We start from the raw sequence: 26,537 nt of genomic DNA, 5'->3' as shown, positions 1-26,537 counted from the left end.
TAAATCTTCTTTATTGCTAATAAAAGAGCAGAAAATAAGTGCTTCTTCATTTTCAAGGATAAGCCAAAACATAGGACCTCCACCTGCAGCAGTAATGTAGAAATCACAATGATATTTTAAAAACATTTCATTACATTTAACTTATTAAACAGTAAATGTGAATGACTGTCTACATGCCGTCTGGCTAGGTTATGACAGTGGTTCCATTTAGAAGGCTTGTGAAAAGCAGGCTGTAGGACTCCATCCCCCACAGTTTCTGATTCTTGAGGCCGGAAATGTGGCCTAGGAATGTGCATCTCTAGCAACTTCCCAAATGATGTTGATGCTACAGGTCTAGGACCACATTTTGAGAACTGTGAGGTTAAAATGATCTCCAAACACTTTCTTCTAGGACCTTTAGTCCCAGAAATTATAAATCAGGTAGAAGTAAGTTTGTCTACTAAGTTTCTCAGTTTCTCATCCTGGCCTGCTCCCCTTTGTGATTTCTCTGTCCTTTAAACCTCTTCATGAGCAGTAGGGCTTCTTCATTTAGGGCGTCCCTGACTTTCTATGTAAAGTCCCTCTCAGCTGTGATTTCTTCCAAACACACAGAACATGTCAAAGTCCACTGACACCTCCTACTTTTGATTCATAAATACTGTATTAAATGGCCAAGTTCAAGCTCATCCTGGGTTGAGATTATGCCCTATATTCTTGTGCCAGCAGTGTCCAAGAACACAGTGCCTGGGGTGCAGAATTTTTAGGTAAAATTAAATAAAAATCCAATTCACAGTGTGAATTATTGATAGTTTTGTCATGGTACTACATGGCAAGGATTCTATACAACTTTAAGAATTATGTCTATAAACTGAAAAGAAATGAATGAAACACCAATATTTGATTTTCCAGTGGTTCAGAAACATAGGCAACAACTTTTATTAAGTACCTACGTTCACTAGAACCAAGGAGAATAATAAATAGGGCGTAATCAAAGCTACTCATAGACAATGGGATGACAAGTGGGAAGGATGAGATTTTGCTTTAAAACATGATTTTATAAGTAATTTTAAAGTACATTTTATAAGTAATTTTTACTTATAAGGATTTCCTAGAGCGCACTGCATTTCTCTTAAGAACTTTGTATTTCCAAACATGTGGGTCTTATTCTTTTGAGGAATAATGGGCTAAAATTCCTAAAGCATTTTATTCAAACATAGAGAAAAGATGTCTTGTTAGGGTGAGATGTTCAGGCATATACTTTTCACTGGACTAGATGTGTGCTATTTTAAGTACTTTATATATATCAACCCACCAAATCCTCATGATTGCCCTGTGTGGTTGGGGCTGTTATTTTCATCATCCCTATTACACAATCAAGAAACTGAGCCACAGAGAGTATGTTAATAGAATGAGCTTGGACAGTTGGTCCCAGAGACTGGGCTCCTTGTGACTGAGCACAGGGCTCTCTTTCAAGGCAATGAGACGATAACATTCTAAAACAGCTCCAGATGACAGCCAAAACCCAGACCTGTGTCTTTCTTAGCTCCATTCCTACTGTGTATGACATTTTTACCAAAATAGTTGACAGGTTCACCTCTAAAATCACTCCAAATTTATAAAATCTGTACCTTGAGGCTAAGAAGACTGTAACACTGCATAGTTAAACCAAGTTGATCTACACCCATTATCCCCAAATGAACAGGTTTAGACATATGAAAACCACATAATCAGATCACATATCAGTAAGTCTGCTTTGTTACTAATTTTATATGAATAACTGAATGTGGTATAGTAACAGATTATGGTCCATTCACTTAATAGGTCCTGTATTTGATACCTAAGAATGTATGTATTATCTCAATGTGAAAAAGGACACACCTTTATTTGTATTTCTCACAGTTTTCAGTGTAATTCATAATATATCAGAGATTGAGAAATATTAGACATGATAACACAAAAATTATAAAATGTAAGTATATATAGCATTTGAGGTTGTGTGGTAATACTAACAGGAGAAGGCAATGGCACCCCACTCCAGTACTCTTGCCTGGAAAATCCCAGTGACGGAGGAGACTGGTAGGCTTCAGTCCATGGGGTTGCGAAGAGTCGGACATGACTGAGCGACTTCACTTTCACTTTTCACTTTCATTCATTGGAGGAGGAAATGGCAACCCACTCCAGTGTTCTTGCCTGGAGAGTCCCAGGGATGGGGGAGCCTGGTGGGCTGCCGTCTATGGGGTCGCACAGAGTCATAGTTGGTAATAGTAACAACTAATGTTATATATGTAGCTCTTGCAAAGTTATATTGATTTTGGTTAAAAAAGTTGAGAGTATTAATATTTCAAAGGTTACAATTTATATCTAATCATACTAAATTTTGATACATTTTATTAAGATGAGAACACACAATCATACCATTTATAAATTTGTGTCACCGATGTAATTTTATAAGGTCAAAACATAATTATTTTGCATACAAAGAAGATATTATTTTATCCTAATTAGGTTAATTATATTCTGAACCATTAAAGAGAACAACATTTTCCTTAAATAAAGCATGTTTAGCATAGCTATAAGTGGTGTATTTTTACCTAATAAATAGAATGGAAACTAATTTCTCAGTGATTAGTCTAAAAAACAACTGAAGTAATTTTTATACTAATAAACATATAATGAATATCTATGTGATATTTATTGGACTAGATATTCAGCATTTAAAAATGAATGTGAATTCAGTAATTATAAAGGTGATGATGATAAACAATGCCTGGTACATAACAGGAACTCAATAAATATTTTTTGAAGAATTGATAGATTAATTAAAGCTAATATCTTATAGCTTTTTAAAAATACCAGACAGGCACTGTTTTAAATGCTTTCATGTATTAAAACATTTAATTTTCCTAACAGTCCTACTAGTTTCACAGTTTTCCAGATGAGGAAATGGACCTTAGGGAGTAAATACGTTCCATCTCATCTAGTTGCCACATAGCACAGTTGATTTTCCAAGCCAGGTTTGTCAGCTCCAGCAGAAAAGTCAGCCTTGCATGCTGCAAAGTCTGTTAAAAACTGGCATGATGGTGTGATCACAGACATCCAAAAACTTGCTCTGAAAGCAAAAAGGAGGTGACATTTCTGACTCTCTGTAATGGAAAGTATTTTATAAGAGAGTTTCCTTTTTTAGTTAGTAAAAAATACAACCACCAAAGAGCAGGAAAAGAACATCCAGGGTAGGGGGGTGGAGGATGCCAGCATGATTGCCTATTCAGACAGTGATCAGTAGATCAATAAGTTCACAGCAATCAGAGTGAAATGACTCTAGTGAGACTTGGAAGGAGAAGTGTCTTTGGCATCCAATCATTAAGGGACCTTGTGTACCATGACAAGGAAATTCGATTTGCTGTGAAGGCAGTAGGAAATAATCAGTCACTTAAGGCATGATACTGTCAAATTATCTTCTACAGAGTTAACCTGTTGACAGTCAAGCCTGGTCCTTGACAGAGATGAATCCAGAGCAGTGAACAGTGAGGATGGAAGGGAAAATAAGTGGTCATGATCAGGGGTTCATACTTGATCTCACTGTGTGACTGCTGCCCTGGCCCATTTTTTTTTACTTTCAAGAAATGCAAATCATTTTGGTAGTTTACATAACTAGCAAAATCAAAATATTACCAGAGAAAAGTATACTTTATTCAAAGCTGCCAATGTTTTTCCTGCTCTCTCACTTTCTGCCCCAACACCCAGTTAGTTTCCCCAGGCCCATTCCTTCCTTCAGCAAGTACAATAAAGAGGAACATTCAATGGCTGATGGTGGTCATAAGGTCAGTGTTCCCCAGAGAAACAGAACCAACAAGAGATATATATGTATCTATGTATGTATATGAATGGGGCTTGCCTGGTGATTCAGTGGTAAGGAATCTGCCTGCCAATGCGGGAGATATTGCTCAATCCCTAGGTTGGGAATATTCCCTGGAAAAGGAAATGGCAGTCCACTCCAGTATTCTTGCCTGGGAAATCCCATGGACAGAGGAGGCTGGTGAGCTGAAGTCCATGGAGTGTCAAAAGAGTAGGACATGACTTAGCAACTAAATAACAAATAAACAACAATGTATATGAATACACACATATATGAATATATCTATATGTATGTGTATTAATATAAATAAGCAGATATTTTATAATGACTTGGCACATGCAATTATGGAGATTGGAAAGTCCAAAATCTGCAGTGTCGACCAGTGGGCAGAGACTCAGGAGAGCAGATATTGCAGATAAGGTTAAAGACAATCTACTAGAAAATTTCCTCTTGCTTGAGGAGACTACTATTTTTGTTCTATTCAGGTCTATACATGATTGTATGAGGCCCATTCATAATATGAAGAGCAATCTGCTTACCAATTTAAATGTTAATCTCATTGAAAAACATACTCCAATTCGACACATGAAATTAACCATCAAAGTGGTCATTCCTATTTCTATTTGATTAAATACTATCCGTTAAGCATCCATCAGAGTCCCCCAGCATGATTGGAAATATCTTTCATCCTACTGGTATTTGCTACTGTTAAGTACACATTTGCTGCAAGTATTCACCTTGATTGGACTTCCCTGGTGGTTCAGTGGTAGAGAATCCACCTGCCAATGCCATAGATACAGGTTCACTCCCTAGGTTGGGAAGATCTCCTGGAAAAGGAAATGACAACCCACTCTAGTATACTTGCCTGGGAAATCCCATAGACAGGGAAGCCTGGTGGGTATAGTCCATGGGGTCACAGAAGAGTTGGACATGACTTGGAGACTAAACAACATTATTCTAGTCAGAGCATCAGATTCAGGGCTGTCTGTATTCACCTCCACTAGAATCCTTTATTTGCAAATAGCCTCTTGTATGCTCCTTGGACTCTGTATGTGTCTGTGTGTGTCCATGAAAGATAAAAGTCTTGTTTGGTTTTTGGAAGGTATTTTAATGCTTGCTTAAAGACACTCCTATTCTGGAAATAAAGCAAAAATAAATAAAGTGAAAGGGAAACATAGACTTAAATTTCTATCGGGGAAATTTCCAGATTTAGCATTCAGAAACATTTTACTACTTGTTTCAAAGACAGTAATTACTATCACATGTTGTGTTTTTCTCTAAAATACAGAAAAATGTCAGTGTCTTTGTATTATTATTAATAATACATTTATAGCATTTAATGCATACAAAGAGCACTAATCAAAAACACTATTACACTGGCCAGCATTTTCTGAACTCTTACTCTCTGTCCAGCACTAAATAAAGGTCTTCTGCTTTCTGACTGTGCCAAGACATCCTTGCCAATTGGGCACTCAATATTATTTGCACTTAAGAAAAGCCTGGGATTTTAGATCCAAACACCAAAATCCTAATATTTGGCAATCACTTCCTCTCTCACTCAACACTACTCCTCTTCCATCTACCTCTCAGCCAACGAACAACACTGAAGTGAAATCAATCCTGAAAAATGCAACGAAATAAAAAGTGGACTTCCTGGCTCAGGAATTATTTATCCAAACCACCATGTCTAGCCACAGTGTGTTAATTAGAAAGACTAAGCTTAATTCCTCCCCCTGGCCAATGCAAAGTAGGGAGGAAGATGGCTCTGTAGTAGGGCTTGTTCTGTGGGATTCAGAGGTCCTAGAAACTGCTAGAATCTCCAGTTCATAAGGGAGAAGCAGATAGGCATTACAGCTAGCCATAGGCACAGGCTGGAATCGTTCTCAGGAGAGACCCACCAGGGCAGGTTGTACAGGTGGTCTCCAGAGTGATCACCAGCTTCTACAAGGGTTTTGACAAGAAATGACTAGGGGTCGGACTCATGAGAGATGATTGGAGCTTTTGCACTGCCAGGAAAATGGGAGCACACACCTCCATCATGACTGTACACATAGCTTGTAAGTAGTATTTGTGTGTTCATATCCTATGCTAATGGGCTTCAGTTCAACATGTAATGGTGCTATTTCAAGTAAGAAAATGTAAGAGCAGCACTGCAAAATTCAGCGTGTTTTCTATGACATTTTCTACAAGCTAAAGCAAATTTGGTGCTGCAATAAAAATGCTTTAAAATATGTTCAAAAAGACATCAGTAAGCTTGGTGATAGGTTTCAGGGAAGAAATAATGCTTTTGGGGAAACTGATTCCTGACAATAAAGCTGATATGTGACAGGATAACAGGACTATGTATTTTAATATTCTCCTTTTACAGAAGTGCAAATTGTATTTAATGTAAAAGTGAAAATGATTTTCCTCAGGCTGGAAGTTCATCTTTCTATTATTTATCTTTTGTGATAAAAGTGGCATATGCTAGAGTCCATCTGGATGGGCAACAGACCAAAACAAATGACATGAAACAGAAATATATGCTACATGCAAGGTGTTTTTATGACCCAATTTTCTTAAACTTGATGCTATGTAGATTATTAATCAATGAATTTATCATTCAGTAAGTAAATGTATATTCAAGTGTAAAATGAAGTGGGAGAGGAAATGAGGTCATTTGATGGAACAGAAATCATTCAGCTCATAATATATGTTAAGGATAATGGCAACAAAAATTAAGGATAGGATAATGGCAACAAACAATCTCAATTATCTAAAATGTACAAGCACTATGTAAATAAACCACTACATAATAAACAGGACTTACAGTAAAAACAAAAACAGATTTAAAAGGACCAGGAGACTAACCTGCTAGTCTGAGCCCTTGGGATATCTCCCATCCAGCTCTCCATTCAGTCAGTCATTATGTCCTTTATGTGACTTCCTCCAGCTGGATTTTAGGAACTTTTTAAGAGACCACTGAATCATAAAAGACATATTTTCAAACTTGAAAATTGTACCTTGCTTAAAAAGCATAGATCAAGCCCTGAGCCTTTGGAATGGGAGAACTGACTCCAAGACCCTAGACTAGAGGAATAACTCTAGGGAGTATCAAATAGTGAGAACTCCCACAAAGGAAACCACTTGAATATAAGACCCAACATCACCCAACCATCAGCAGAACCTTGTGCAGGATGCCTCATCTAAACAACAAAGAAAATAAAAATAAAAAGCCCATCATCAGAATACAGGATTACTACCTCACTCAAGTTTGCCCATCAAAGGAAAAACAAACAAACAAAACTCAGCACAAATCTCATCCTATAGGAAGCTTACACAAACCACTGAAACAAACTTAGGAGGGCAGAAACCAAAAGGAACAAAGAATTCAAGCTTGAAGCCTAGGAAAAGGAGACCTCAAACACAATAAGTTAACAAAATAATAATAATAATAATGAAAAGGCAGAGAAATACTACACAAATGAAGGAACAAACTAGAAGCACAGGAGTCCAAATAAGTGAAGAGGAAGTAGGCAAACTAAGTGAAAAAGAATTCAGAATAATGATAGTAAAGATGACCAAAAACCTTGAAAAAAATGGAGAAAATGTAAGAATCGATTAACAAAGACTTAGAAGAATTAAAGAATAAATTTACAGAGACAAACAGCATAATTACTGAAATTATAAATATTCTATAAGGAACCAATAACAGAATATCTGAAGCAGAAGAAAGGATCAGTGAGCTGGAAGATAAAATGGTGGAAATACATTCTGAAGAGCAGAATACAGTAGAAAGAATGAAAAGAATTGAGGATAGCCACAAAGACCTCTGAGACAATCAAACCCACCAACATTCCAGTTATAGGGGTCACAGAAGAAGAGAAAAAGAAAGGGTATGAGAAAATTTTGTAAAGGATAGTGTTAATTTGATTTATAAAAATGAAAAAACAATTGCCAATTCTCTAAGTGCTTTATTGACTATGCCAAAGCTTTTGACTTTGTGGATCACAACAAACTGTGTAAAATTCCTAAAGATTGGGAATACTAGACTACCTTAGCTACCACCTGAGAAATCTGTATGCAGGTCAAGAAGCAATAATTAGACCAGACATGGAACAATGCACTGGTTCCAAATGGGAAAGAAGGACATCAAGGCTGTATATTGTCACCCTGCTTATTTAACTTATATGCAGAGCACATCATGCAAAATGCCAGGCTGGATGAAGCAAAAGCTGGAATCAAGATTGCCAGGAGAAATATCAATAATGTCAGATACATAGATGACACCACCCTTATGGCAGAAAGTGAAGAACTAAAGAACTTCTTGATGAAAGTGAAAGAGGAGAGGGAAAAAGCTGGCTTAAAACTCAACAATCAAAAAACTAAGATCATGGCATTTGGTCCCATTACTTCATGGCAAATAGATGAGTAAATGATGGAAAGAGTGACAGACTTTATTTTCTTGGGCCCCAAAATCACTGCAGATGGTGACTGAAGCCATGAAACTAAAAGATGCTTGCTCCTTGGAGGAAAAGCTATAACCAACCTTGACAGCATTTTATTTTATTTTTTTTAATATAAATTTATTTATTTTAATTGGAGGCTAATTACTTTACAATATTGTATTGGTTTTGCCATACATCAACATGAATCCACCACAGGTATACATGTGTACCCCATCCTGAACACCCCTCCCACCTCCCTCCCCATCCCATCCCTCTGGGTTGTCCCAGTGCACCAGCCCCAAGCAACCAGTATCATGCATCGAACTTGGACTGGCAATTCGTTTCATATATGATATTATACATGTTTCAATGCCATTCTCCCAAATCATCCCACCTTCTCCCTCTCCCACAGAGTCCAAAAGACTGTTCTATACATCTGTGTCTCTTTTGCTGTCTCTCATACAGGGTTATTGTTACCATCTTTCTAAATTCCATATATATGCATTAGTATACTGTATTGGTGTTTTTCTTTCTGGCTTACTTCACTCTGTATAATAGGCTCCAGTTTCATCCACCTAAATAGAACTGATTCAAATGTATTCTTTTTAATGGCTGAGTAATACTCCACTGTGTATTATGTACCACAGCTTTCTTATCCATTCATCTGCTGATGGACATCTAAGTTGCTTCCATGTCCTGGCTGTTATAAACAGCATTTTAAAAAGCAGAGATATTACCTTGCCAACAAAGGTCCATCTAGCCAAACCTATGGTTTTTCCAGGAGCCATGTATGTATGTGAGAACTGGACCTAAAGAAGGCTGAGTGTAGAAGAACTGATACTTTAGAACTGTGATGTTGGAGAAGACTCTTGAGAGTCTCTTGGATGCAAGGAGATCAAACCAGTCAATCCTAAAGGAAATGAGTCCTGCATATTCATTGGGAGGACTGATGCTGAAGCTGAAAGCTCCAATACTTTGCCCACCTGATGTGAAGAACTGATTCATTGGAAAAGGACCCAGATGCTGGTATACAGGCAGGAGGAGAAGGGGACAACAGAGGATGAGATGATTGAATGGCATCACTTACTCAATGGACATGAGTTTGGGCAAACTCTGGGAGTTGGTGATGGACAGGGAAGCCTGGCATGCTGCAGTTCATGGGGTCACAAAGAGTTGGACATGATTGAGCAATTGAACGGAACTGAACTAAGTGCTCAGTTATTCACAGGATAATACTACGCATGTAAACTTGCAATAAGCTTACCCATTAAGTATCACCGGTTGTTTTATTTTTTCATAGCATGGCTTTTTCTATATAATAAATAGTTTATTTTACCAACAAAAGGAAATTGAGAGCATAACCCCAATAAAGATGAAGAAAAGTAAAACTAATTATCATAATAACAAATATTCATAATATTCAATTTTAAAGGCTCATGAAATGTTGAGAAATAGTAGCATAAGTAAAGAACACTTGACAATATAAATATGGAAGAGAAATGAAGGATAGTTTGTATTTTTTCTACAAATTCTTGAGTCTCCAAAATTCTTGATTCAGTAGCTGTGAGATTGATGGTCAGACATTAAAGTCATAGGTTAGGTTTCATTTATCTAAGGCAAACAGAGGATCTATTCATGTAAAGGTCAGAGATTGGGCAAACTTCAAATAGCAATGAGTTAGCTTTTTATTTTCATTATTTTTAATTATCATCATTATCGTAAAATGCTTGCTCTATGACCTTATGCAACCATAAATAGGTCTTCATCATTTCACTAGTGGAAAGTGCTAATGAGTCTTATTCACAACAAATAATAAAATAGCTTGATGTAAAACATATGGGTTTGATTTATACTTTCATTTATCAAGCACTCAATGCTGTTTATTTTATCCCTGGTATTCCTAGTATTTAGAAATATGAACTCACTTTAATTCTCATAACTTTATGAGACACTTCTCACAGGTGTCACTATTTTACACATGAGGAAACTGAGTCACAGAGGTATTAAGTTATCTTATGGAGGTTCTACAACTAAGAAGAGGCAAAGTTCAGATTTAAATTCAGTTTGTTTCCTCCAGACATGTTTTTAACTCTGTGATCTGTCCACATAGGATCACGTAACACATGAGAGATTCCCTCTAATTCTAAAGCATGAAGTATTTATTATGCTCTCACTGGAGGCCAAACAGAATGCATGAGTAAGATGTTAACACTGAAGTCATAGGCAAATCCTTTACTATGCTAGGCGGACATCACTTCTTCCAAGACTTGAATATACTACAGTAGCAGTTTCATCGTAAATGGTCATAGAGAAAGTATTTTTATATTAAAACAAAACATCTTGCCAGAATTTAAATTTCTGAAGCTTTGTAAAAGTTACAGTAACAAATCTCTTTCATATTTTGTAACTTTGTAAAAAATAGTTGTGAATAAACTGGAAAGTAAAACTGTGCTATGAGTTCTAACTGTACAACTTAAACACACAAGTTTCAGCCAGGAAACATTCATAGCCCTATACCACTGTGTGGAACTCATTTAGGAGTAAATGTTCTTAGGTTTACAGGTGGGAATAATTCCTACCTTTTAAAAACGTGACTATTTGTGCAAACATAGCAGGTGACTCACTTCACAAATGTTTATTCACTCTATCTCACACCTGAGCCTCCCTGGGCCCTGAAGCACTGTGTGTCCAGCAACTTCCTGGTGCCAGAATCCTTTCCTAAGAAACTCTCTTTTTGTTGTTGACATCAAAAGCACAAATCCTAAAGAATTCAAAGAGCTCCTTTGTATCAGAGAATGTGTATTCTTTGTCAGCTGTTAGGGTAAGAGAGCTCACTACAATTGTCTTCTTTGCCTGCCGCATACAGATGATGAACGGAGTCATCAGGAACCCCACACCCAGGAGCACTCCAGCCTCTGCTTCAGTCTCCTTGCCCTCTTTTAAGAGCCAAGTATCATCACCAGTTCTACCCTCATGTCATGCCTATTTCAATTATTTAACAGGGCTGCAGAGACAGGAGAGAGAATGAGCATTGAATAGATGTCATTTCTCATCCCCAACTGGAGGCTGTGAAGGCGCTGCAAGTGGCTCAGGGTGATTTTGTAGGAATGAGCTGGAGAAAAGCAATGCTCATGCTGCCGTCCTCCCCCTTCAGCAGTACCTCAGACTGAGGGATTCTAAATCCGTGTTGGCATCCTCAGTGCTTCTTTTGTGCTGCAAAGAATCGAGTTAAATATTGGCTAATCCACAAGTTCTAAATATCCTAATTAATAAAACATGGGTAGGTACATCTGCTCCTCCCATGTCCCTACACACTTCCACATCAATAATTTTGTTCAACAACCTTTATAACACAATGATTACAGAGCCACTAAATCAGCTGCACATTCACAATAATTTATAAAATCTATGCCAGGCAGGAATTTTAATAATCTATCTGCCTAACTGAGCCCACAATTTACTGACCAGGGTGTGCCAACAATTACTATTTTCATTTAATAGTCAATAAAATGTGTTATTCAGTCTTATTTATTAATGCAATTATCCATAACATTTGTTTTAAACAAGAAAAATTAATGTGAATTATGATAATTTTAATTGAAAGCAAATAATAATATAGAAATTTCCTGGTTTTCATTATAGAAAATTACTTCAATACTATTAGTATACTCAGAGGAATTAACTCTAAGCACATGGGACTCTACCATTCAATTTAGACTCAAGAGAGCCTTGGAAAGTGGAAAAATAGAAAGAGAATTAGCCTTTCCACCCCCCGGCATTCTCCCTGTAGTGTCAGGCTCACACCTGCTCAAAATGCACTTCCCTTGGCTAATACAGATCATTCTGGGTAAATGTCTGCATGTGTTCAGTTGCTCATTTGTGTCCAACTCTTTGCAACCCCACAGACTGTAGCCCGCTAGGCTGCTCTGTCCATGGGATTTTCCAGGCAAGATTACTGGAGTGAGTTGCCATTTCCTTCTCTAGGGGATCTTTTTCAGACCCAGGGATAGAACCAGAACCCCCTGTGTCTCCTTGGCAAGGGGATTCTTTACCACTGCAACACTTGGGACAGCTTATGTGGACAGGGTATTCATAAATTAATGTTTGTGACAGCTTTACCTGGAGTGCAGTTCTTTCCATGCTCAGGAATTAGCTGCTGCACAGGTAACAACACAGGAAACAACTGAAATTACACTTTGCAGAAGAATCAATTAGGAGCCTGTCATGCTATAATTGATGTAACAACTAAACAAGGAAATGGCTTAAATAATTAAGAACATATATTGAATCACTTCATTGGAAAGTCATTTTGTTTTGAATAAGGGTTGGCTTTAAGGAAGGATTGACCCAGTGGCTCAACAAACATCATGCAGAATCTATATTTTCTTTCTTTCCTTCTGTCCTACCTATTTATAATAGCCCCAGCACCCACAGGACTTCCTGGTCCCCTACAAGCCCCAAACTTTTTCCTTACAATATTCAGTTGCAGAACTCATGTCCTCACATAAACCATCCAGAAGAAGAGAGCTAGTCTATTCCAGAGGTCTTCAGGAACAGCAAGGCTTCTCTTCCTCAGTTCAGTTCAGTTCAGTTCAGTTGCTGTCGTGTCCGACTCTTTGCGACCCCATGAATGGGAGCACGCCAGGCCTCCCTGTCCATCACCAATTCCCGGAGTTCACCCAAACCCATGTCCATCGAGTCAGTGATGCCATCCAACCATCTCATCCTCTGTCATCCCCTTCTCCTCCTGCCCCCAATCCCTCCCAGCATCAGAGTCTTTTCCAATGAGTCAACTCTTCACATGAGGTGGCCAAAGTATTGGCGTTTCAGCTTCAGCATCAGTCCTTCCAATGAACACCCAGCACTGATCTCCTTTAGAATAGACTTGTTAGATCTCCTTCAGTGCAAGGGACTCTCAAGAGTCTTCTCCAACACCACAGTTCAAAAGCATTAATTCTTTGGTGCCCAGCTTTCTTCACAGTCCAACTCTCACATCCATACATGACCACTGGAAAGACCATAGCCTTGACTAGACAGATCTTTGTTGGCGAAGTAATGTCTCTGCTTTTTAATATGCTATCTAGGTTGGTCATAACTTTCAGCACTTTACTAAAGGCTTTATATGTGCTTTGGTTCTGATGGAGTTAAGTTTCTAGTCCTGAGCCATTTTCTGTGCTCAGGGGCTATGAAAGGGTATTACAATGTACTGATTTTTTTAAACCCATCAAGGCTGTCATGAGATGGGCAAGACTGGTTCTCTGAGCCAGTTTCCAGAAAGCAGAATGGATGATATACAATGGAAACGAGAGATGTCCACTGAAGGTGAATCCCATTCTGCCTGAGCCAAACTGGAAGCCTGACCTCATGATTATGTTAACGGTGTGCTCAGTTACTCAGTTGTGTTCGCCTCTTTGCTACCCTATGAACTGTAGCCCACCAGGCTCCTCTGTCCATTCTTTCCAGGCAACAGTGCTAGAGTGGGTTGCTATTTCCTTCTCCAGCATGTGTGTTAAAGGAGTATCAGAAAAAATAAATAAATCAAAGACTCTTATTTTTAAAATGAAATCTAGCAAAGTTACTTTCTGTACATTTACCAGTAAACATGACATTTTTCTCTAGGGGACAAGCTTGAGATGGTAAGTGAGTTTCTCAAGGTTAAAAGGTTTTAGTGAAGCTAGGACTACATTTTAGATAAATTGAATCTCAGTCTAGTATCCTCTCTACCAAACAATTTTCAGCATTATTATTCATTTTTACCTTATTTTCTAAATTTTAATTGATTTAATTCTGGTTATATTCTACAAATTAGATACATTTAATAGTCCATCTAACCTATGAGTCATGGCCAACTAACTCTTACAATAAGAAATGTAAACTCCGCCATTCAGAGGTTAGCAATTTTGAACTATTTTAAGTCTAGGGATTGTAATGTTGTGCCTTGAAAGAAAAAAAAATATTATTAAATTCAGCAATATTAGAAAGAACAAAGAGCCTGGCAGTCAGAAGGCCCATAAATTTGTCCCAACTTTGCCACTCCCTGGTGTCTCAGGGAGGAAACAATCTGCCTGCAATGCAGGAGACACAGGTTCAATCCCCAGGTCAGGAAGATCCCTTGGAGGAGGAAATGGCTACCCACTCCAATAACTTGCCTGGAGAATTTCATGGACAAAGGAGCCTGGCAGGCTATAATCCATGGGATTGGAAAGAGTCAGACACAACCGAGCAACTAACACTCACTTTCACTTACCACTAACTACTCCTATGGCATAATCAAGCTATTCATTCTCTGTGGGATTCAGCTGTGAAATTAACAAGAATAAATTTTAAGGGAATATCTGATTCAGGAACCCCTTGATCCACAAATTTTGGTTAAGCAATGGGAAAAGTTTGTGGTGTGGTACCTTAATTGGAAAGAAACACACAGAACTTTGAAATTAGATTGGCTAATATCAAATTAGGCTCTGGTCATGAGATTGAATGTGCTATTTAAATTTTACAATTTTCTACTAAAGATAGAAATAATGAGTCTATAATATAGCCACTATTTCAAAATGAAGAATATTCCAAAATCCATACTTTTTTATTTCTTAATTTGCTGAAGTTCATGAAGGTATTGCCACATAAGAGATCAGCAGTTACCTGGACTATTGTTGGAGAGACAAATAGAATACTTAAAAGGGATATCACAGGAAGAGGGAGGAAAAATAAAAATATAGAAATATCATAATATTGTGAAAGAAGTGAAGGAAAATGCACATGTAAGCAGAAGTGTATTTGTTTTTTTGGGGGGAAATTATTATTTTCTTTCCCTGAAACCCTTTCTAAAGCATGGTTGTCACACATGGTCAGTTTGAGAGTGAGGAAAGGTTAGATGCCAGGAGTTCCAGCCTCTTCTCCTCTGACACAGCTCTGTCATCTGAGGGGTAAGGGAGTGTGCTAATGAGGGCTGGGTGACACGCAGTGCAGCTGGCAGTGACAGTGAGTATGGTTTCTGATTCGTCTCTACATTTGAAATACAACGGATCTTAGGGACATTTGATTATAAATGAGTGTTCTAAGGAGTATGTGCGACAGGTTAACTAAACACTGGAATTTGTACTATCCTTACACATTCCTGCCATAGAGTATGAAATTCAATTACCCTTGAGGTCTCAGAATTTGATTCCGCTTGTAAAAGACAGATGTCTTATAGGCCCAGATCCCTAATGTGAGTTAATTGTCACATAAGTGATGTTGCTGCTGCTGCTGCTAAGTCGCTTCAGTTGTGTCTGACTCTATGCGACCCCATAGACGGCAGCCCACCAGGCTCCTCTGTCCCTGGGATTCTCCAGGCAAGAACACTGGAGTGGGTTGCTATCTCCTTCTCTAAATAAGGGATGCTAACATATGTTAAAAAGAAGGAAAAAAGTGGAGAGCCAAGAATGAGAGAAGAGCAGGCTCTCTCAGCAGCACCCCGGCCTGCCCGTCTCTTCTCCTCACTGCGCTCTCGCGGCCTGCCCAGCCTGTCGCTTGCATGGCACCCAGAACACCTTCCACCACGGCCACCTCGGTCAGCTCCCACTTGGACAAAGCCATCAGCCAGGTGTACATGGCCCTACCTCAGGGCAAGAAAGTCCAAACTATGTATATCTGGATCGACGGTACTGCAGAAGGACTGTGCTGTAAGACCTGAACCTCGGATTCTGAGCCCAAGTGCATAGAAGAGTTGCCTGACTGAAATTTGGATGGCTCTAGGACTTTTAGGTCTGAAGGCTCCAACAGTGACATGTATCTTGTCCCTCCTGCCATGTTTTGGGACCCTTTCTGCAAGGACCCCAACAAGCTGGTGTTCTGTGAAGTCTTCAAGTACAACCCCAAAGCCTGCAGAGACCAATTTATGGCACCCCTGTAAATGGATAATGGACATGGTGAGCAACCAGCACCCCTGGTTTGAAATGAAGCAGGAATGTACCCTCAGGGGCACAGAAGGCTCCTCTTTGGTTGGCCTTCCAATGGCTCTCCTGGGCCCCAAGGTCCATACTACTGCAGTGTGGGAGAGGACAAGGCCTACGGCAGGGACATTGTGGAGGCTCACTGCCAGGCCTGCTTGTATGCTGGCATCAAGATCAGGGGCACAGACACCAAAGCCATGCCTGTGCAGTGGAGATTCCAGTTAGGGCCCTGTGCAGGAGTCAATGTGGGAGATCGTCTCTGGGCAGCCCGCTTCATCTTGCACAGGTCGTGGTCTTCTGAACAAACTGGCCATGAGCCCTTCCAGTACCAGTACCACGTGGACTAGACTTGTAGCCTCCAAACCCCTCCTAATGCTACATCTTGCTCCCATTCTTGCCCCTCTCAGTGTCTTTATAGCTATAACTCAAAGGGGGGAATATCAAGGTCTTTCTTTTTTTTTTTTTTTTTAATTCCTCACACCCAGTTAATATCTCTTGTTTCCTGTGGTCAGGATTGAGGGGGTCAAGTTCTTAATCACTTCACAACCACCTACCTACCTCCACGCTTTTCTTTTTCCTGTCACTGAAGCTTTCTAGTGCATTAGTTGGCGTGGGGGGACATAACCACTGCTTCCACTTAATCAGGTGTGTTTGTCCAATTGGCATAGCTGTCTGGACAGAGAGCCTAGTCATTGTGAAGGGATGTGGAGGATTTTTCTAAGTGGTTGTTGGGTGGGGGGCGGGGGGAAGGGTACTGGATTCTGTGGTTAGGTTAGGATTTCCCTTCTTGGTGGGAAGTTCCATTACTTATGAGTTTGTAACCAACTTTCTACTAAAAGTGAGAATTAGGTGAGAAGAAAGGGTGGGAAGTCAGGTAGGAAAACACCCTAGGTCTGCAGGTGTGAGCTTCCCTTCCCTGGGACTCAATGCCCTGACAGAATCAGCATAAATGGATGGATTTTTTTTAATTTTTTTAATTTTTTTTTTTAATTTTTAAAATTTTATTTTATTTTTAAACTTTACAATATTGTATTAGTTTTGCCAAATATCGAAATGAATCCACCACAGGTATAGATGTGTTCCCCATCCTGAACCCTCCTCCCTTCTCCCTCCCCATTCCATCCCTCTGGGTCTTCCCAGTGCACAAGCCCCAAGCATCCAGTATCGTGCATTGAACCTGGACTGGCAACTCGTTTTATACATGATATTATACATGTTTCAATGCCATTCTCCCAAATCTTCCCACCCTCTCCCTCTCCAACAGAGTCCATAAGACTGATCTATACATCAGTGTCTCTTTTGCTGTCTCGTACACAGGGTTACTTTAAAAGAAAAGATTCTCATTGTGGGGTCTTCCATTTATAACACAAAGCAGAGTAGTATTTTTATACTTAAATTTAAAAACAAAATATTTATATACCTGGGTGTGCCGATAAATGTCTGTTTTCTCTTTAGGGAGAAAAGCCATTCTGGTTACAGGGAACCCAAATTTGAGACAAGTAGTCTGCTTAGAAATTAAGGATCTTCTTTTGAGTTGGGTTGGGGATGGGGGAGGCTGTGCTGGAAAAGTTGGCTGTTTGGGGCTGTTATTACCTCACTATCACTTCAGGGCTTCTCTCTGCCCTGCTTTCACTTCTGAGGAGGCTGACATTGGTTGATTAATAGTTGGAAGTCCAAGATAGCAGTAGCCATCCACTGAGCCCCGGGTTTAAAAGACACACATGTACTTGCACACATATGGTTTGGAAATATGAGTTGGTTGGTCAACTTGAGTATGTTACTGACAAGGGGGCATTGGGGTTATTTTCCAGTGGGACTATCATGTCACTAAAGCAGGCCTTTTGATATATTAACAACAACAAAAAAAGCAAAACAGAAGTTAGATTTTAATCACATTTGTAGGGTTTCTAAGTCTTTGTTTTTCAGAATTGCTTGTTTGCTTCAGCTGTCTCCTCCCCATCTCTGCTCTGGAGGAGATGGGACAAGTCTGGAGTCTAAACAGTTATAATTTTGTATGTTTTTTGTATAATTTTGTATCTGTTCTCTGAGTGTGAAATATTCCCTTCTTTTGTTAAGATTCCTGAGGAGTTATTATTTTTTTTCTTTTATAATAAAAATAAACCTCACCTTTGTCCTTACCAAAAAAAAAAAAAAAAAAGGAAAAATAATGAATGAATAGAAAAGTGAGTGGTCACTTAGAAAAGTATGCAAATAATATTTAAAGAACCTAAACTTATCAGCCTCTGCCCTCAATGAAAGAAGAAGAGCTCTGGAGAACTTTGGAGAGCTATGGACCTAATCAGAGGGGTGCTTTTTGGCTTTCTGCAGATGTGGATGAACTAACCTGATTCCATGATACAAAGAAAAGTCTGATTGCTGATTTCCAGAACTTTCTTGGAACATTCAGTCAAGTCCATCACTAATAATATATCCAAGTATAGATTGATACATTTGATTAACTGGATTGTATATAAACCTTCTATAATTTTGACGAGTCCATTGACTTTGTAAGAAATTAATCATCTCTGGTTGTGCTGATAAAACTTTATGTCTGGAATCCAAGTCTGAGATATACTATCCTTTAAGCATTCAAGGACCTCCTAGAAGAATAATTTGCATCCTTCCCTTGAGCACTAACTGGAGAAGGAAATGGCAACCCACTCTTATATTCTTGCCTGGAAAATTCCATGGATAGAGGTGCCTGGTGGGAGACAGTCTGTGGGGTAGTAAAGAGTCAGACACAACTTAGTGACAGACCATGCTCTTGAGCACTAATACCAGCTATACTCAAACTAGATGGAATATTTTATTTTGCATTTTGCACTTCTGGGCTTATTACCTAAGTAGATAAATAACTATACAGCACACAAAATGCATCAAAATGTATATTCATTATAAAGCTTAGGGTTATATTTATTATTTTTTAACACCCTAATCTGTTTATTTTTTACAGCTTAAATCTTCTGGAGTGCAATAGTAACTAAGAAAGAGTTTCCACACTTTTCTTTAAATATGCCTTAAAACAAAAACTGATGTCAAGTTAATAGATTAATTTATTTGAGAGATTCTAAGTTTCTAATAGAACAAGTTGAATTGACTCACATTTACATTAGCAAAGTCTTAAATTTGAAATTAGATGGTTGGCCCCATATGCACATGTATCCTTTGGAAAACTTCAGGACAAGAAAAAGTGCACTAAGGAAACCTCAGAGGAAGAGCTGTCTCATTTGCTCAACCATCAGGAACTGCTCCCATGTGCATAAGATGGCTTTCCTTTTTTAGAGGGAATCAGCACTTGGAATTACAAAAATTATTGTCCTGAATAGATTCTTTTTGCTTTCCCCACACAAGAGCATGCTTTTCTTTTTTTAATTTATTTATTTTTTATTGAAGGATAATTGCTTTACAGAATTTTGCTGTTTTCTTGGCATGCTTTTTAATTTATCCACCTTAAATGGCATTCACAACTTTTATGGACCATCAAGAGAAACTATTTAGTCCATCAAGACAAACTATTTAATAGCCCATGAGATTTAATGGAATGTTTCAAATATACTCTTAAAGAGATACTTTTAACTCCATCCAATAGAAAACCAAGATATTCTTTAGCCTGAAATGTGGTTCCCTTTCTGATGCACAGAACAACATCTCTTTTAAAAAATATTGTGTAAACTAGGAGTTTCATTTATTTCTCTCATAATTAACCCAGTTTGCTCTTAAGAATGTCTCCTGACTCACACTCTCACAAAATAAGTGTGTTTGCCCCCGAAGAAACTAAGCTGCTCATAAATGGTTAATTTTTCAAAAGATGTTTGAGAATTCAAGATGTGGCTTAACATCAATATCTGGATGAAGACTGTGGCTATTTTTATTTGAGATTGAGTAATTTTATTATTATTTCTAACAAGTTAAAAAAAAAAAAGACGTGTGATTTATTTAAAAAGTCACATAAGCCACCCAAGCTTTATCTGATTCATGGCCAAGTAGACAGGAAATTGCTGGTGTTGACATAATGCCAAAGAAAGGTGGTGGAGGACTGGGATAAAAACAGCATTTTCATTTCCAAATGTCATTCAGAAGTTGATCATTCTGGATATTATGCAAAATTTCCACTCAATACTCTCATATGAAGTTTCCTTCCATACTATTTTAGGATCACCCAAAGAACCTAGATGATGAGTAAGCAGTGTGTATCTTTTACAAATCTCACTTTTAACATTTCCACACACATTTTCAGAACCAATCAGTGTCCCCCACTCCCTACCTCACTCCAATAAATTTGAGATGATTATTTTGATGTTCTAGCAATCATTCCACCAAGTCAAAGGACAGATACATATCACAGAGAGTATTTCCAATAAATATTACGCTGATACACTTCCTCACTTTGTAGAGATATTTCGTTCTCAAAAATCTTACAAATAGGCCATGTGTCTATGGCATGGTGATGACTAGTGTAAAAGTGTCTACGTGAGTCAGACACATCTTCTGATGTTTCCTGCAGACTTTAGACAGATCACAATCTGCTAACTCTTCAGTGACATTTTCAAAATCAGTACAAAGAGGCTACACATGTCTTTTCTCACTTGAAGGTGATTTGAGCTCATTTCTCTGTCTGTCAGGCTCTCCTTGACACTCCAGTTCCTTTGGGTTTGTTTGGTTAGTTGGTTGTTTGGGTTTTGTTTCCCTGCCCTCTCTGTCTCCACCACCCATTCTTAAGAAAAAAAAAAAAAAAAAAGATGAACATACAGAGCTGGAGGTTGGAAGATTTCATTTTCCACGAAGTTAACGAGTCCTGAGACAACAGCTATATTGAGGGAGTAAGAGGATTACAAATTCTGACATTCCATCTCAAGATCCGTTTAAAGGAATGCAACAGCGTTTATAATATTTTCACCCAATATCCTTCAGCTTGCTCAATCTCCTTAAAAAGCTTTGAAATAAGTTCCTGACATCTTTCAAGCAGTTTCACTTAGAACAGATCTTGCTCGATTTCACAGCAAAATAAAGCCTAAATGTAATAAGTTGAATATTATATTTTTCTAGCCCATGTAAGTTTCAAATATTTTTTAATGAAGAAGAAAAAAAAATATAAGCAAAAGAGACAACAAGCAAAAGTAATCCAAATACATCCCTGAGAATGGCTACGGAAGCAGTAGATTGTACGAGGCAGTGGAATGTTGTCCTAATTCACGCTATATTGTCAGTAACACATATGTCACAGCTTTTGCTTCCCTATCACTCTGTTAAGAAAGTTATTTTCAAACATTCTAGCTTAATGGACAGTGAGCAAAATTAGCAGCCATCAACAGCTGCTGTTGATGTCTGAAAATGGATGACAGCAGTGTCAGAGCCACCTGAGGGTAAAGTGACTCCATTGGATGCCAGGACAGAGGTAGAAGTGTGTCTCTTTCAAGCAGCAAGTGTCCTCATGGATTTGGTTCCTCCATTCAGGAAGCAGAGGTTACACTTCCTGTGTTCCTAGTAGTCACCAGCCCTTCTCTTCCAGGGGACCATCACACACTGGGAGGGGTTGCCCAGCTGCTCTGGAGCCCCAGCCACTCCAGGGCACACAGAGCAGTGCTGGCTGCAGTCGGCTTGGCTGTTCTAGTTTATCAAATCAAACCTCCTCTTACCTCGACTTCCTTGCTCTTCTCTTTGTTTCTGCACATGGAACTTCTCCCATTGCCGGCCATCTCCCGGGCGGGGATTACGGAAATCTGGTGGAGGGGCATATTGGCAGGGCTGCAGGCGGCCAGTCCCTGACTGGATCCCTTATCTCTTCACTCACCCTGAGGAGCCCACCTGCACAGTTCATATCCTGGCTTTGCCAAGCTCAGTTCTAAACAAAAAGGGGAAAAATAGTGTTTGAGAAACTGTGCAGCAGAAGCCAGGATCTCTGGCCAAAAGATCAAACATACTGAAAGAGAATCAAAAAGAAATGCAAGAGCAAATAGTACAGAGACTGTTGCATCTCAAAAGGACAATTTACTGCAAATCATAACTGTACTGTACCGTTTTGTCACTGGAGCACCCCCTCTCCCCTAGAAAAATTATGGGAGACAATTCAATTTCTATGGTACCTAATAAATGTCACAGAAACCAAGGAAACCTAGGTCTTGCAGGCCCTTATTAGCAACCACATTTGCAGCCGCTGCCGCCTCTGCTTTTGTTTTTTCCTGATTCCCCAGGAGTCCACTAAGCACCCAGAGATACTGCATCCTGCTGACTAGGTAAATAAGCAGAAGGCTGAAGAGCTTAGTGTCCTATTTGGAGCTAAATCTCTTCCTTGAGAAGAATGGCTAGTTGGCTGTGTCCTTAATGCATGTGCAATAATCTGCTTAGGTCAAAGGATCTACCTTAAAGTGAAGAGCATCTAATGAGGCATTAAAAAATAAGAGACAGAGACTGGGAACAGTGCAAATGTCTTTCTTCAGCTGGTTATTAAAGAGAGCTGACTGCTGCCTGTACCTTTCTCAGTAAGATATCCGCAACACGAGTCAGAGGTATTGTTACTCCAAGACTTGGAGCCTCACAGCACTCATTTCTGCTTTACTGCAACTCCCGTGCTTCTGACTCTGCTAAGGACTTTATTGTCCCCTTTATAGTTATGCAATTTGGAGAAAATAAATGGCTAATCTAAATTTCTGCTCTTCCAAAAATAAATAAATAAATAAATATCCCCATGGAGTGAGTCATTAAAATATATTCACTTTTAAAAAATCCCTTTTCTCCTGTTATCATGTCTTCTTTGCTAGGATATTTGGTATTCTGTTTTAAAATGACAGACTCTTTTCTTATTGTAATACACGTACTTTCAATGCAGTGTCTAATTTTGTTTTCAATCTATTTAGTAAAACTTCATTTCAGATATTATATTACTTAAAGTTATAGGTTTCACTTGCTTTTAAAAAATATTTTTCATCTCCTTCCTGCATTTGTTTCCCTCTGAGCCAATTTATATAGCTATTATAATGACTGTTTGCTAACTCCATCACTTCTATATTTTTTTAGATTCCTTATCAATGACATTAATCTTGACTATTAATAATATTTTGCTGCATCTTTTTATGTCTAATTAGTTTTTATTCAGTGCAGATATTCCATTGTTGAGAAACTAAATGTTGCTATCTTCCTTTACCTGTGGCAGATTCATTTTGATATTTGGCAAAACTAATACAATTATGTAAAGTTTAAAAATAAAATTAAAATTAAAAATAAAATAATAAATAAATAAAAAGTGAACTACTTTTGTTTTAACCTGCAGATCATTTGCTTGAGGTTTAGTTTGTTTTATAAAGGCTGGCTTTTACACTTTGTTTGTGAATGTCTATAGTTGAATTTACTCTCATATATACTTGTCTGCTGATCTCTGCTGAGTATCCCATTATTCGACAAAGTCTCTCCTCTCTCACTTGCTGGATCTTGAACTCCGTATCTCCTCTGGGATTTGCTTGGCTTCTGTTACTCAGGTACTCCTCTTTAATTCCTTCTTTGCAGAGTGTAATCTCATGAACATGCGTGCTAGTGTATCACTCAAGGGGAACCTTATACAGATTTCTGGAGCTCTTTCCCTGAGGTCCTTTCCAGTTCTTCACAAATTTTAGCCATCTTCATTTCCCTGCATCTCAATCTGTATCTCCTCAATTAAGATAGGCAACCAGGTTCTGGTTTTGTTCTTTGAACCAGAATCCAGAATTTGCCTCAAAGCAGAAAACCAGAAAATCATAGGAACCTTCTCATTGTTTTCTTTTTTTAAAAATCACTGGTCTGTGCTACTTGGTTGACCACTGCCTGGAAACATGTGTGTAATATGTTTCCCCAGTTTTATATTTCTTTACAATTGTATATAGTTATATACAGTGGGTAAAGGGATCCCAGAGCAAATGAGGAAGAAATCTTCCCACCATTACTTTCACCTCATTTCGCTTCTTCCTCCTATCTATCTTGCCTTCTATATGCCTGAACTCTGTGATTTCCATTCTGTTCCTAGGTGTTTGTAACTTAACTTTTTGAGTGCCTAGAATGCATCATGATCTGTCTTATGCTTCACACATATTGTATAATCTAACCACATGCTTTGTAACTCTTTATGTAGTACCCTCAAGTGAAGTTATTAAATGTTTTTCTAGCATTCAACATATATAGATTCCATGTAACAGCAAATGGTTGTCTTTATTTGTAAGTGATTTTAGTAATAAAATATATGGTAGTTTCTTCTTTAAAACAAAAAGTAGATTATTGAACAATATGATTCCAGATGCACTGAACTCTGTTTTAAATGGAAACTTTATGTGGTAATTTAATATGAACTAAATGGTCATTACTTTCTGTCATATCTTATTCATATGCTGATTGTAGCTACTTTTAGAAAAAATGACCCTTGGGCAATTGCAGACTTTGTGTGTAACAGATGAAAAGCCACCAGTTAATATTAAAGTTCTAAATAGTAATCTATATTTTTACTGCTTAATTATATTGATGCAGTTTTATTTAATAAAATAAAGCATCAATCAATGCTCTCTATTAACAAGCTGTTTTAAAGGTGTTCATGTCAGCCAGTAAACATTTTCTTAGATAGCTATTCTCTATGAATGAAATTATATCAAATTTAAAATTATGTATAATTCATAATAGAAATTATAGTTCGGATTGCATTTGATTTTCAAACAAATTATAAATTATTTCTCCATTGTGTGTCTGGGAATAAGTACTTCTTATATTCTACTCAGTGTTCTTCTTCCTCAGTTTTCTCCAGAGGACTGAAGATACATTATAAATTCTATCCAATTCAGTAATCATTCAGTAAATATAGTTTAGATAAAGTTGTTCAGTATTGCTGTGGTTTGCAGAGCCCTTGTGGGAGTAAATGAAATTCATTTCCTAAAATTCAGGTACTAGTTTGATTATCTGACATCCAGAGTGACTTACCATCTGTGAAAATTTTCAGGAAATAATGTCTTGCCAACCACTTATATTTTCAGTTCAATGATTTATAATCTGGCATAAAAGTAGGTATCTGCCAGCATATGCAGGGGACCCTGTTCGATCCTGGTTGGGAAGAATTCCTTGGAGAAGGGAATGGCTATCCACTCCAGTATTCTGGCCCTGGGAATTCCATGGACCCATATAGGCCTGAGTTCGCAAAGAGTTGGAGACAACTGAGCGACTTTCGCATAAAAATAGGTTAGATCCTCTATGTTTCAAATCATTTATTCTACCCTTTAAAAATTTATTTTCTAGATTTTTATCTTTAGAACGCTTTTGGGTTTGCATTCTTGAGGAAATGATGTAGCAGAATCAGAGCTTGTGCTGTAATATATTTGTTTTTGCCCACTACAATGAAAGCAAAGACGTTATGACAGAATGCATTGAGCTGGGTGGTGTTGTTACTAAAGTTCTAAGAATACCCATTAACAGGCTTTGTGATGTGCACTGTGAGGAAGGCCATAATCAGGGCACCTTAATGAACCTGCACCACCAATACTAGTTGCTCTGCAGTTCATCAGTCAGTCTCTCTAATAACAAGCTGTTTTAAAGGTGTTTCGAGTCAGGCAGTGTTATAGTTAATCTTTAGTCTGTCATTGAATGTATGTGGGAATCTGGCAAATCATACACCTCTTAGAACCTTAGTTCCCTTCTCTGTTGGTGGCGGTTTAGTTGCTAAGTCGTGTCTGAACTCTTGAAACCCATGGACTGTAGCCTGCCAGGCTCCTCTGTCCATGGGATTTTCCAGGCAAGAATACTGGAGTGGGTTGCCATTTCCTCCTCCAGGGATCTTCCTGACCAGGAATAGAAACCTGGTCTCCTGCATTGCAGGCAGATTCTTTACTGACTGAGCTTATGAGAGAAGCCCCCTTCTCTGATCATTGGAGACAATTATTCTGCCCAGAAAACTTATGGTGAGAGCCAAGTTAGGTAACTTACATATGTAAGAGAGCCTGATACATTAATCGCCAGATAATAGATGGCTTAACAAATAGTAATTACTGTTGTCATGTTTGCTATTTTCTGCAGTATAGTAATCCAAATTTATAAAGAAGCAAACCGAGCTGCTGCAACTCTCTGATCATAGAGTTACATTGTGTCAGCCACCATTTGGTACAAGACATATACCATTTTCTTACAATTCTTAGTTTTTGAAAAAACTAAGTGCTATTCAATTTAGCATGCATAGTTTATATTTAATCAACAAATGGAGAAATAATCCTCTTTGCATGTAAAATACTAGCTTTTCGTGTGTTTGAAATACTCCTTTTTAACTAGTTGAAGAGGAACATACAAAATATTTTTTTAATATATTTGTCTCATTATTCTTTTAGTATACTTTTTGTATGCTCTCTA

The 26,537-nt window shown here is 38.2% G+C and overlaps 1 long non-coding RNA gene and 1 pseudogene across 1 annotated transcript in view; one reads left to right on the top strand and one right to left on the bottom strand.

The window, feature by feature from the left end:
- LOC132345468 (uncharacterized) overlaps positions 1 to 26,537 on the bottom strand; it is an 890,490-nt gene that overhangs the window by 355,330 nt on the left and 508,623 nt on the right. Inside the window, exon 4 of the long non-coding RNA XR_009494809.1 lies at positions 21,830 to 22,035. This is a non-coding gene — a long non-coding RNA (uncharacterized lncRNA). The remainder of the gene's footprint in view (positions 1 to 21,829; positions 22,036 to 26,537) is intronic.
- On the top strand, positions 15,739 to 16,540 carry LOC101907838 (glutamine synthetase-like; annotated as a pseudogene).

This window comes from Bos taurus, chromosome 6 (assembly GCF_002263795.3).
Source record: "Bos taurus isolate L1 Dominette 01449 registration number 42190680 breed Hereford chromosome 6, ARS-UCD2.0, whole genome shotgun sequence".
Classification (NCBI taxonomy): domain Eukaryota; kingdom Metazoa; phylum Chordata; class Mammalia; order Artiodactyla; family Bovidae; genus Bos; species Bos taurus.
The sequence above is the reverse complement of the archived record's forward strand: the minus strand, read 5'-3'. Positions and strand labels throughout refer to the sequence as shown.